The following is an 8557-nucleotide window of genomic DNA, read 5'->3' as shown; positions in this document are numbered from 1 at the left end:
ATCATCAGAGATTCATTTTGAGAGGCCCATGAATCACCTGTCCTCGATCCCAGCAAAGCTGTAAAGGGAGGGTTGTATGTGTGTTTACAATGCTAGGAGGAGGCTTTGCTGCCTCGCTGTAGGGAAATAATGGTGGGATGCCAGAAGTCTCATTTTCAGATGAGGAAAAAGGAAAGAGAAGGAGGAGTCATGCTAAAAAGCTGTCAGGGGCGAGTGTAACATACAGTGTGTAATTACACAGACCACATAAAGAGTCTGTTACAAATGTGCTTGTCAACCATACACAATGATTTTTACCCGAAACCCACCCTCGACAAGACTTGCATACGCTGCCAGCCAGCATATTAAAACCGAGATGCTTCGAGAGAATAGCAGTATTATTCTGGGTGTCATTTGAGCGGAAGTGTGTATGTGTGTGTGTGTGTGTGCTGCCAGTGTGTTATTCTGAACTCATTTCTTTCTAGAAGTGGTGGGTGGCTTCCACAATAGTGCAAACCTCCTGAGGGTCTCCTGGCTGAGGTGATCTCATTTATCACCTAAAATTGCCTCAAGCCACTAAAAGGGCACTTAACCTTTATTCCTAACCTCCTTTTGCACTCTTATCATATAAGGTTTTTTTTGTTGTTGAAATCAAACAAATTAAATGGGGTGCTACTTTACAATGCAAAACATACTTATGCAAAAGGGGCAGAACTGTGTGGGATTCTGGGAAGTGAAATAGATAAAACATGGCTGTCCTTCCACTTGTATTTTTTCATTAATCTGATTATTCACACAGCAGTTATGGGGTCATTTAAATTATCCCTCAAGGTGCACATCCAGGGTTCTAGACAAAAATGTTCCATATAAATATCACTTTATTTTATGGGAACATTTCTACCTTTTATAAATAGATTTATAAAACGGTTAGTTCCTGTCCTTGATTCTGATTGGTCAATAGCTGTGTTTTATTCACGATAAAACACGGCTATGACCGCAACGGTTCTGTGTATCACTACACAGCACCCTTAGCGACAACTCTTAGCATCGTAAACTGTATGTTCTCAACTGATATTGTTCATTGAAGCTTACTGTATTAGACTGTTGTGTGAAAATGATCGAGTGAGTTTATTACCTGCATTCAGATTTAGCATTTTCCTTCACTATGTTTAAAATAAAAAATCTGTTTAAATATCCAATGTATTATCTTGTTCTTTTAACAGTTAAGGGGTTTTCCCGTGACTGACAGCGCTAGTCAAAGCATTTGTCAGTTGCGCCTTGTTCCATATTCACAACAGTTCAGTCTTTTTTTTTATGTAAAAGTCTTCGCTACTGACTGACACACTCATAAAGACAGTCTTTGCCGCCATCTAATGGTGTGATAATGTAACTTCTGTTGCTGTTCACGGTCACAGACGATTTTTTTTTCCGGCGGAAGGAAGGCTTTTAGAAAAAGTTTACTTCATGAAAGTTGCACTGATACATATTTCTGGCTTTAATATTTGTATTGTGTGGTAAGTGTTTTATAAAAGCAGTAAGGTACCTGAGGCTAGTGCTGTATCGTGAATAAGTCACGGCTGACCAACGCCCTTCAACGACCTCGAGCTGAGACTGGAACGCGGGTTGCCTTGTGCACAGCTACGGCATATAACAGCACTGCCCACAAGTTTATTTTATCAGTTCTTTTGTTTTTGGGTTGTTATATTTCTCACAGATTTCTGCTTGTTCTAAATCAGATACAGATAAAGTAACACTGTAAGGATTACATTTATATGAAGGCATTATTGAGAAAGCGATTAAATGTGTGAATTAATTCTACCTTGCAGCGTCTCTCTAATAATACTGAAGCTGTGTGTTTTAGTACCTAAGAAATATTTGCTAGAACCTTTCAGTTTCTAAGCTATTTTATTGATAATATATTTTATTGCGCGCTACTGTCTTTGTGTGTGCGTGTTATGTGGCAGCGCAGTTTAGAACGGCGACTAACTTACCTGTACAAAAAGCTGGTTAAAACATGCATTCACCCGATCAATATTGAGCATCCAGATGGTATAATCGAACAAATCTTGTGGAGCACTCTTGGAGAATGCATTTATTTGTCATTAACTGTTGGATACGGAAAGTAAATGTGGCCATGACCAGCAACTAGTTGACGTCATGCTTAAAGCGTCATGGCAGAGCATTAAAGTCGATCAGTTGGTGCAACCCCTATTTTTAACTATTGTTGCATTTGTGACCATTTAAGGCACAGTCTAGAGGCCCTTAACGACATCCCAACTCAATTCATTGCCAAGCTGCAGAACAGGAAGTAGATGTCCCCTTCATTGTGGGGGAGCACAAATGCACACAGATTGCTACCCAGAATGCCAGCTCTCCAAAGCCAGATGGAAATTGCCATAGGCATGGTGAGTAATCAAATAAGGCTTCATAATTACTTGCATTGCATTCTACACATTCAGCATGCAATGGCTTACTACTGTATGTAGCTATTCGCTTGGACCCTGTTTTTATTTTGACATACGTGGTGTATAACATAAAATGTGAGTTGAGGCGTGTTTCCCCTTGATTGTTATTATAGCTTGTAGTAATGCCATAAGAGATGGGTGGGGGTTGTCTATTGCAAATCTGAGAGCTGTTCTAATAACGTCTGCTGCACTGTTTGAATTATAGAGGTCATGGTAAAAAAAAAAAAGGTCATCCTGCTATTTTAACACCACATCTGTCTCATAAGCGCTTTGTTTAAATGAGCTTGTGTGTGGCTCGTTCTTCACAAAACAAAACCAAAAAAATCCAATTTTGCTAAATTACGAGTAATGAATTCAGTGTTAGAGGGCAACACGACTTGGACTCCTTTGCAGTCAGTGCAAATGAATGGAATCGTGCCAACTTAAAGGTGCAATATGAAATATTTTCTCAGTAAAATATCAAAAAACCACTAGGCCAGTGTTATATATTTTGTTCACTTGAGTACTTACAATATCCCAAATGTTTCCAACTATTTGTAAATCGTGAGAAAATTGCAATTTTAACCAAAGCTCCGGGACGTGTGAGGAGTCGCCTGTCATTTGCGTCATACCCGCGTTAACCCTCGGTCTGCCTCGGTTTCCGGTTTTATTTTGTAGAAACCATGGAAACACCAAAGACACTTTAATATATTACACGTTTTAATATACAACTGATAGAACATCTGTTTTGATATATTTATAGACAGAAAACGAAACTCAACACGTTCAGTTTTATTGTTTAAATCTAATTTTCTTTATTTTTTGCGAGTACCATGCTTTACCATGCCTCAGAGAAAAACACTATTTTGTGAAGTAGCTAACATAGCATAATCAGATGCAGCTTTATTTTAGTAACAGTAATACAGCATTTTCTCTATCATACGTTTTAAAATGAATTGCATTTCATTGATCAACACAAGCCATCCAGCATTTAATATGATATTCTAAAATCGATCTATCTTACTGCAGTGTGCAACAAGTGTCTCACAGCAGCCACCGAGAGAACACACAGAGTAACGTTTTAACATTTTCAACGCACTCAAATGTATCTAATATGATAAAGAGAGCTGCGTTACCTCATACTCATGACCGGAAAAGCGGAAGCGGCGCCGGCGACGGTGTCATAATAAAAGTCCCACTGCTCGCGGCGTGTGTTGCGCAATCGCTCCAGCGGCCTCGTTCAGCTCCTACAACACTCGGCCCTGCTCTGCTTCATACTACAGTAACGTTAATAATCGCATCCATGAACATGATTTCTTCCCGTGTCCTATTCCTATTCTTTTGCACTGTCCGTTGAGATGGAGACCACATGTCCCAAGATTCCACTCTCAAACTTGGCATCATCAAGCTATGCCTTTGTTTTGAATAGGCCTCTAGCGACCTCTAGCAGACAAAATTATTACATACTGCACCTTTAACGCATTTAGCAACATACTCATCTATGAATTCAATAATAAGTCATGAAGATGCATAAAGTCGCACAACAGACTTTAACAGCTGGTGCTAGACAAGCATGCAGTGAAAGAAAACATGATGAACTGATGAAAAACATGAACCCAACTCATTAAATAAACAAACAAACCACCTCACCAACTGCTGTGAACCTGGCAGCATCTGCTGCGACACCATTCCAGAACATTCAATGTCAATTCCATCATAGTATCCAGACCACTGAGATTTAGCACTGCCATCACATTCAGTCATGAGGGAGAGGCAGAGTGGCACAGAGCTCATTCAGATCTCTATGCATGACTAGGTAGCCATCCATCTGAGATGATTTTCAATGAGTCAGTCGCCCTGCACTGGGCCTGCTCCCTGATTTCTCCTCTCATAGCACTAACATCTGAACAGACATGGGATTGTCAGGCAGCACCTACATTCAAGTGCTCAATCAGAAGTCGAGACATTAGCATCTACCCTGCAGCCACCCTCGACCGTCTGAGCAAGAAAGCTCTGTCCAAGGCTATATGTTAAAAAAATAGTTCTCTTTCAAATGCGCTGCAGCTTTTATGGTGATGAAATAAAAGCTATATTATATATGAGAAGCTAAAACTGCTAGTAAGTGGCGACAAGTCTTAATAACTGTACCTGGTCATTTCGCCCACGCCTAAATGACAGGTTAATACATAATTTGCTTTATGCTAATGCCTTCAAATAGAAGTCAAACACAAGTGGTTTATTCTGAGACATGCAAACATTTTTCTTTTTTCAAACTGCATTCAACATGAATGCCCTTTTCCAGTCACATGTCTGTTTAAGAATGAACTGCACTACTTATGGTTGTTTTCAGGGATGCTTTTATACTTGTGCCACATTTGTGTGGCCTGTGCTACTAAACTTTCAAAATCTGTAGCACCAGTGCTATGTGCAAAAAAAAAGTTTACGTACTGCCCTGCTGTCACAATCTTCAGGGAGACTATTGCAATCAGTAATGGAGCCCTGACATTTAGAAAGAGGGACTAACAGAAAGACAGACATAAAGCAAATAGGAAACAAATTGAGGAAAGGGAAAAGCGCAACATTAAATGTAGCATTATGGACTGCACCAAAATGCCACATCATATCACTATTGTTCCCCTGAAACTGACATCCTCTCCAAACACGTTGTGTTTTGTCGGCACAGCCTCAAGGGTGGCGGCGGTAAAAGTCAGGTCCCCCGGCAGCACTTTGAGAGGTGGATTTATTAACTGTGCTCTGAATACAGACAGGAGTATCAGCTGTTATGGCGTGGAGTGGTGTTCTGAAATGAGGCAAAGTCCTCACAGTTTTTTTAATTTCTTTAATAAATCAAATATAAATTCATGTCCTAGTTATATTTAATGTTGTCACATTTTCCTTGTTAAAGGTGCCCTAGAACATGTTTTTAAAAGATGTAATATAAGTCTAAGGTGTCCCCTGAATGTGTTTGTGAAGTTTCAGCTCAAAATACCCCATAGATTTTTTTTAATTAATTTTTTTAACTGCCTATTTTGGGGCATCATTATAAACGCGCCGATTTATGCTGCGGCCCCTTTAAATCCCGTGCTCTCCGCCCACAGAGCTTGCGCTTGCCTTAAACAGTGCCCTAACAAAGTTTACACAGCTAATATAACCCTCAAAATGGATCTTTACAAAGTGTTTGTCATGCATGCGGCATGCATGCGTCGGATTATGTGAGTATTGTATACTGTTATATTGTTTACATTGATTCTGAGTGAGTTTGAGGCTATGCTGCGTGGCTAAAGCTAACATTACACACTGTTGGAGAGATTTATAAAGAATGAAGTTGTGTTTATGCATTATACAAACTGCAAGTGTTTAAAAATGAAAATAGCGACGGCTCTTGTCTCCGTGAATACAGTAAGAAACGATGGTAACTTTAACCACAATTAACAGTACATTAGCAACATGCTAACGAAACATTTAGAAAGACAATTCACAAATATCACTAAAAATATCATGTTATCATGGATCACGTCAGTTATTATTGCTCCATCTGCCATTTTTCGCTGTTGTTCTTGCTTGCTTACCTAGTCTGTTGATTCAGCTATGCACATCCAGACATTCTGCCCTTGTCTAATGTCTTACATAATGATAATGTTGGGAACATGGGCTGGCATATGCAAATATTGGGGGCGTACACCCCGACTGTTACATAACAGTCAGTGTTATGTTGAGATTCGCCTGTTCTTCGGAGGTCTTTTAAACAAATGAGATTTATATAAGAAGGAGGAAACAATGGAGTTTGAGACTCACTGTATGTCATTTCCATGTACTGAACTCTTGTTATTCAACTATGCCGAGGTAAATTCAAATTTTCATTCGAGGGCACCTTTAAATAAACATTACATAAAAAGGAGAAACAAAAAACAATTCTGTATTTTTACATTCTATATTAAAGCCAAATATAAATCTCATCTATGTAGTTTTTTAAGCATTTTTCCAAAACAATAACTCAAGGCAGTAGCAACTGTGAACAACTGTGAGCTGTTGTTTTTAACTGTCAACTTATTTTCATCAGTCATCAAGCTCGGTAAACACTGACACAGACATGAAGATGTACTTTTAATTTCACCAAGCTGATTGAAACCCCACAGTCATCATGTTTTCAGGCCATTTCAAGTTTGATTTTGAGTCAAAGCAGGAATATCTAAGTGGCTGAGTTACTTACTTTTTAATCAGTCTTCTCATTAACACCATAATGATGTTCATTCAGAACGATTCATGAATGAAAACAAGAGGCGGGATTTATCACATGAACCAATCATATCCAAAAATAACCAGTCATATCCAATCATAGAGTGCTTTAATTTTATAATATGGATTATTTTCTCATCCAATTTTTTAGGAGACACTGCCTCCCTTGCCTCTTTGAAGGAAATGCCCCTGGTATCAGAGCAGGGGTTTTTTAACTTTTTGATCCCAACGACCCCTAAATATGATGATTTGCTTCCTAAAATATAAAGACAACAATAAGTTTTCATGTATAAAGGCCCATTTATACTGTGATAATGTCCAAATTAAACAATTGGCTTTTATGCCATTACATGTCATCGTGTATACAAAGATTATTAAAATATTATCAGGAATTATTTGTATTAAGAATTTTTTTTTTTTTTTTTTTTTTGTGACTTAATTTTATTTAAAAACAAGAGCTGTTGAAAAAAGAAAATACACTATTAATCATATGATTTCCTCCTAGCATACCCTTGAGGGTCCAAGAACCAGTTTGTAAACCCCTGTATCAGAGTGCTACGAATGAAGTCAATTTATAATATTAATAATATGACTAATAGTAAGAATAAGGGTTGTCAATAAAAACGTGTATGTGTTTGTGGAACACACACATAAAAAAGCTATTTTGAAAAAAAAATTGTGTTCCTCAGAAAGTTAAGTCACACAGGTTTGGAACATCTTGAGGGAGTAAATAATGTTATCTAATTTATCTACACAGAATTTTGGGGCGTGCCTAAGATGCTGTCTGAGTACCGTTCATACAAGACGTGTTCTTTGGTTGCTTACATGGCGTAACCTAATGGAACTGACCGCTTGAATCTCAAGACCCGTTTTTTTTTTAAAGTTAAACGACTTTTGACGGCACGTTTATGAGCGAGAGGCGACGGAACGGCGAGACGCGTGTGTATATATACAAATAAATACTAATAAAAGCGCAGACAGAACGTGTCCTCTGTGAAGACAGCTCACTGGGTTTTAATACACTGCCACTGATTGATTTATTTACCTGAGCTTATTAGTAACGCATGTCGGTTTACACTTTGTACTGTTGAATAAAAGGATTAGCCTACCCGTGAAAGATCGCGCGCAAAACGATCGACAGTGAACCTTTTTTAAAAGCGGCATCATTGGAGACAAATGATCAGAAAATAATACGCAAAAACATATTAGATCAAAAAAGCATGTCAAAATAATGTAGCAAACTGAAACATTCGAGACATCCCTCAGTTCATAATGGTGCAAATAAGCACTTTTAACACTTACCCGACAAAAGCAAGCGCGATGTTGACATGGCTTCAGAGGGGTACAGCATTCACAGTACCTGTCTGGATGTGATGGTCCATGAGTGTGAGACAGCAGCAGCAGCAGCAGCATGAGATGAGATGAACTTCACTGCTCCAGTGACGCGCGTAAATCTCCACACACAGGACGCATGATGATATGCGGCGAAAACGATTGGGAGACTGAGCACAATGATAAAATAGATCGATAAAAACCAGTCATTAATAGAAAGGACTGCATTAACAAACTCATTAAAGTGTGAAGAGACATTAAAGGATTAGTTAGGATTAACATTTCCTGATAATTTACTCACCCCCATGTCATCCAAGATGTTCATGTCTTTCTTTCGTCAGTTGAAAAGAAATGAAGGTTTTGATGAAAACATTCCAGGATTATTCTCCTTAAAGTGGACTTCAATGGCCTCCAGACGGTTGAAGGTCAAAATGACAGTTTCAGTGCAGCTTCAAAGGGCTTTAAATGATACCAGACGAGGAATAAGGGACTTATCTAGTGAAAAGATCATTTTCTACAAAAAAATAAAAATGTAGCCTATATGCTTTAACACAAATGATCGCATC

The sequence above is a fragment of the Megalobrama amblycephala genome, linkage group LG18 (assembly GCF_018812025.1).
Source record: "Megalobrama amblycephala isolate DHTTF-2021 linkage group LG18, ASM1881202v1, whole genome shotgun sequence".
NCBI lineage: Eukaryota > Metazoa > Chordata > Actinopteri > Cypriniformes > Xenocyprididae > Megalobrama > Megalobrama amblycephala.
The sequence above is the reverse complement of the archived record's forward strand: the minus strand, read 5'-3'. Positions refer to the sequence as shown.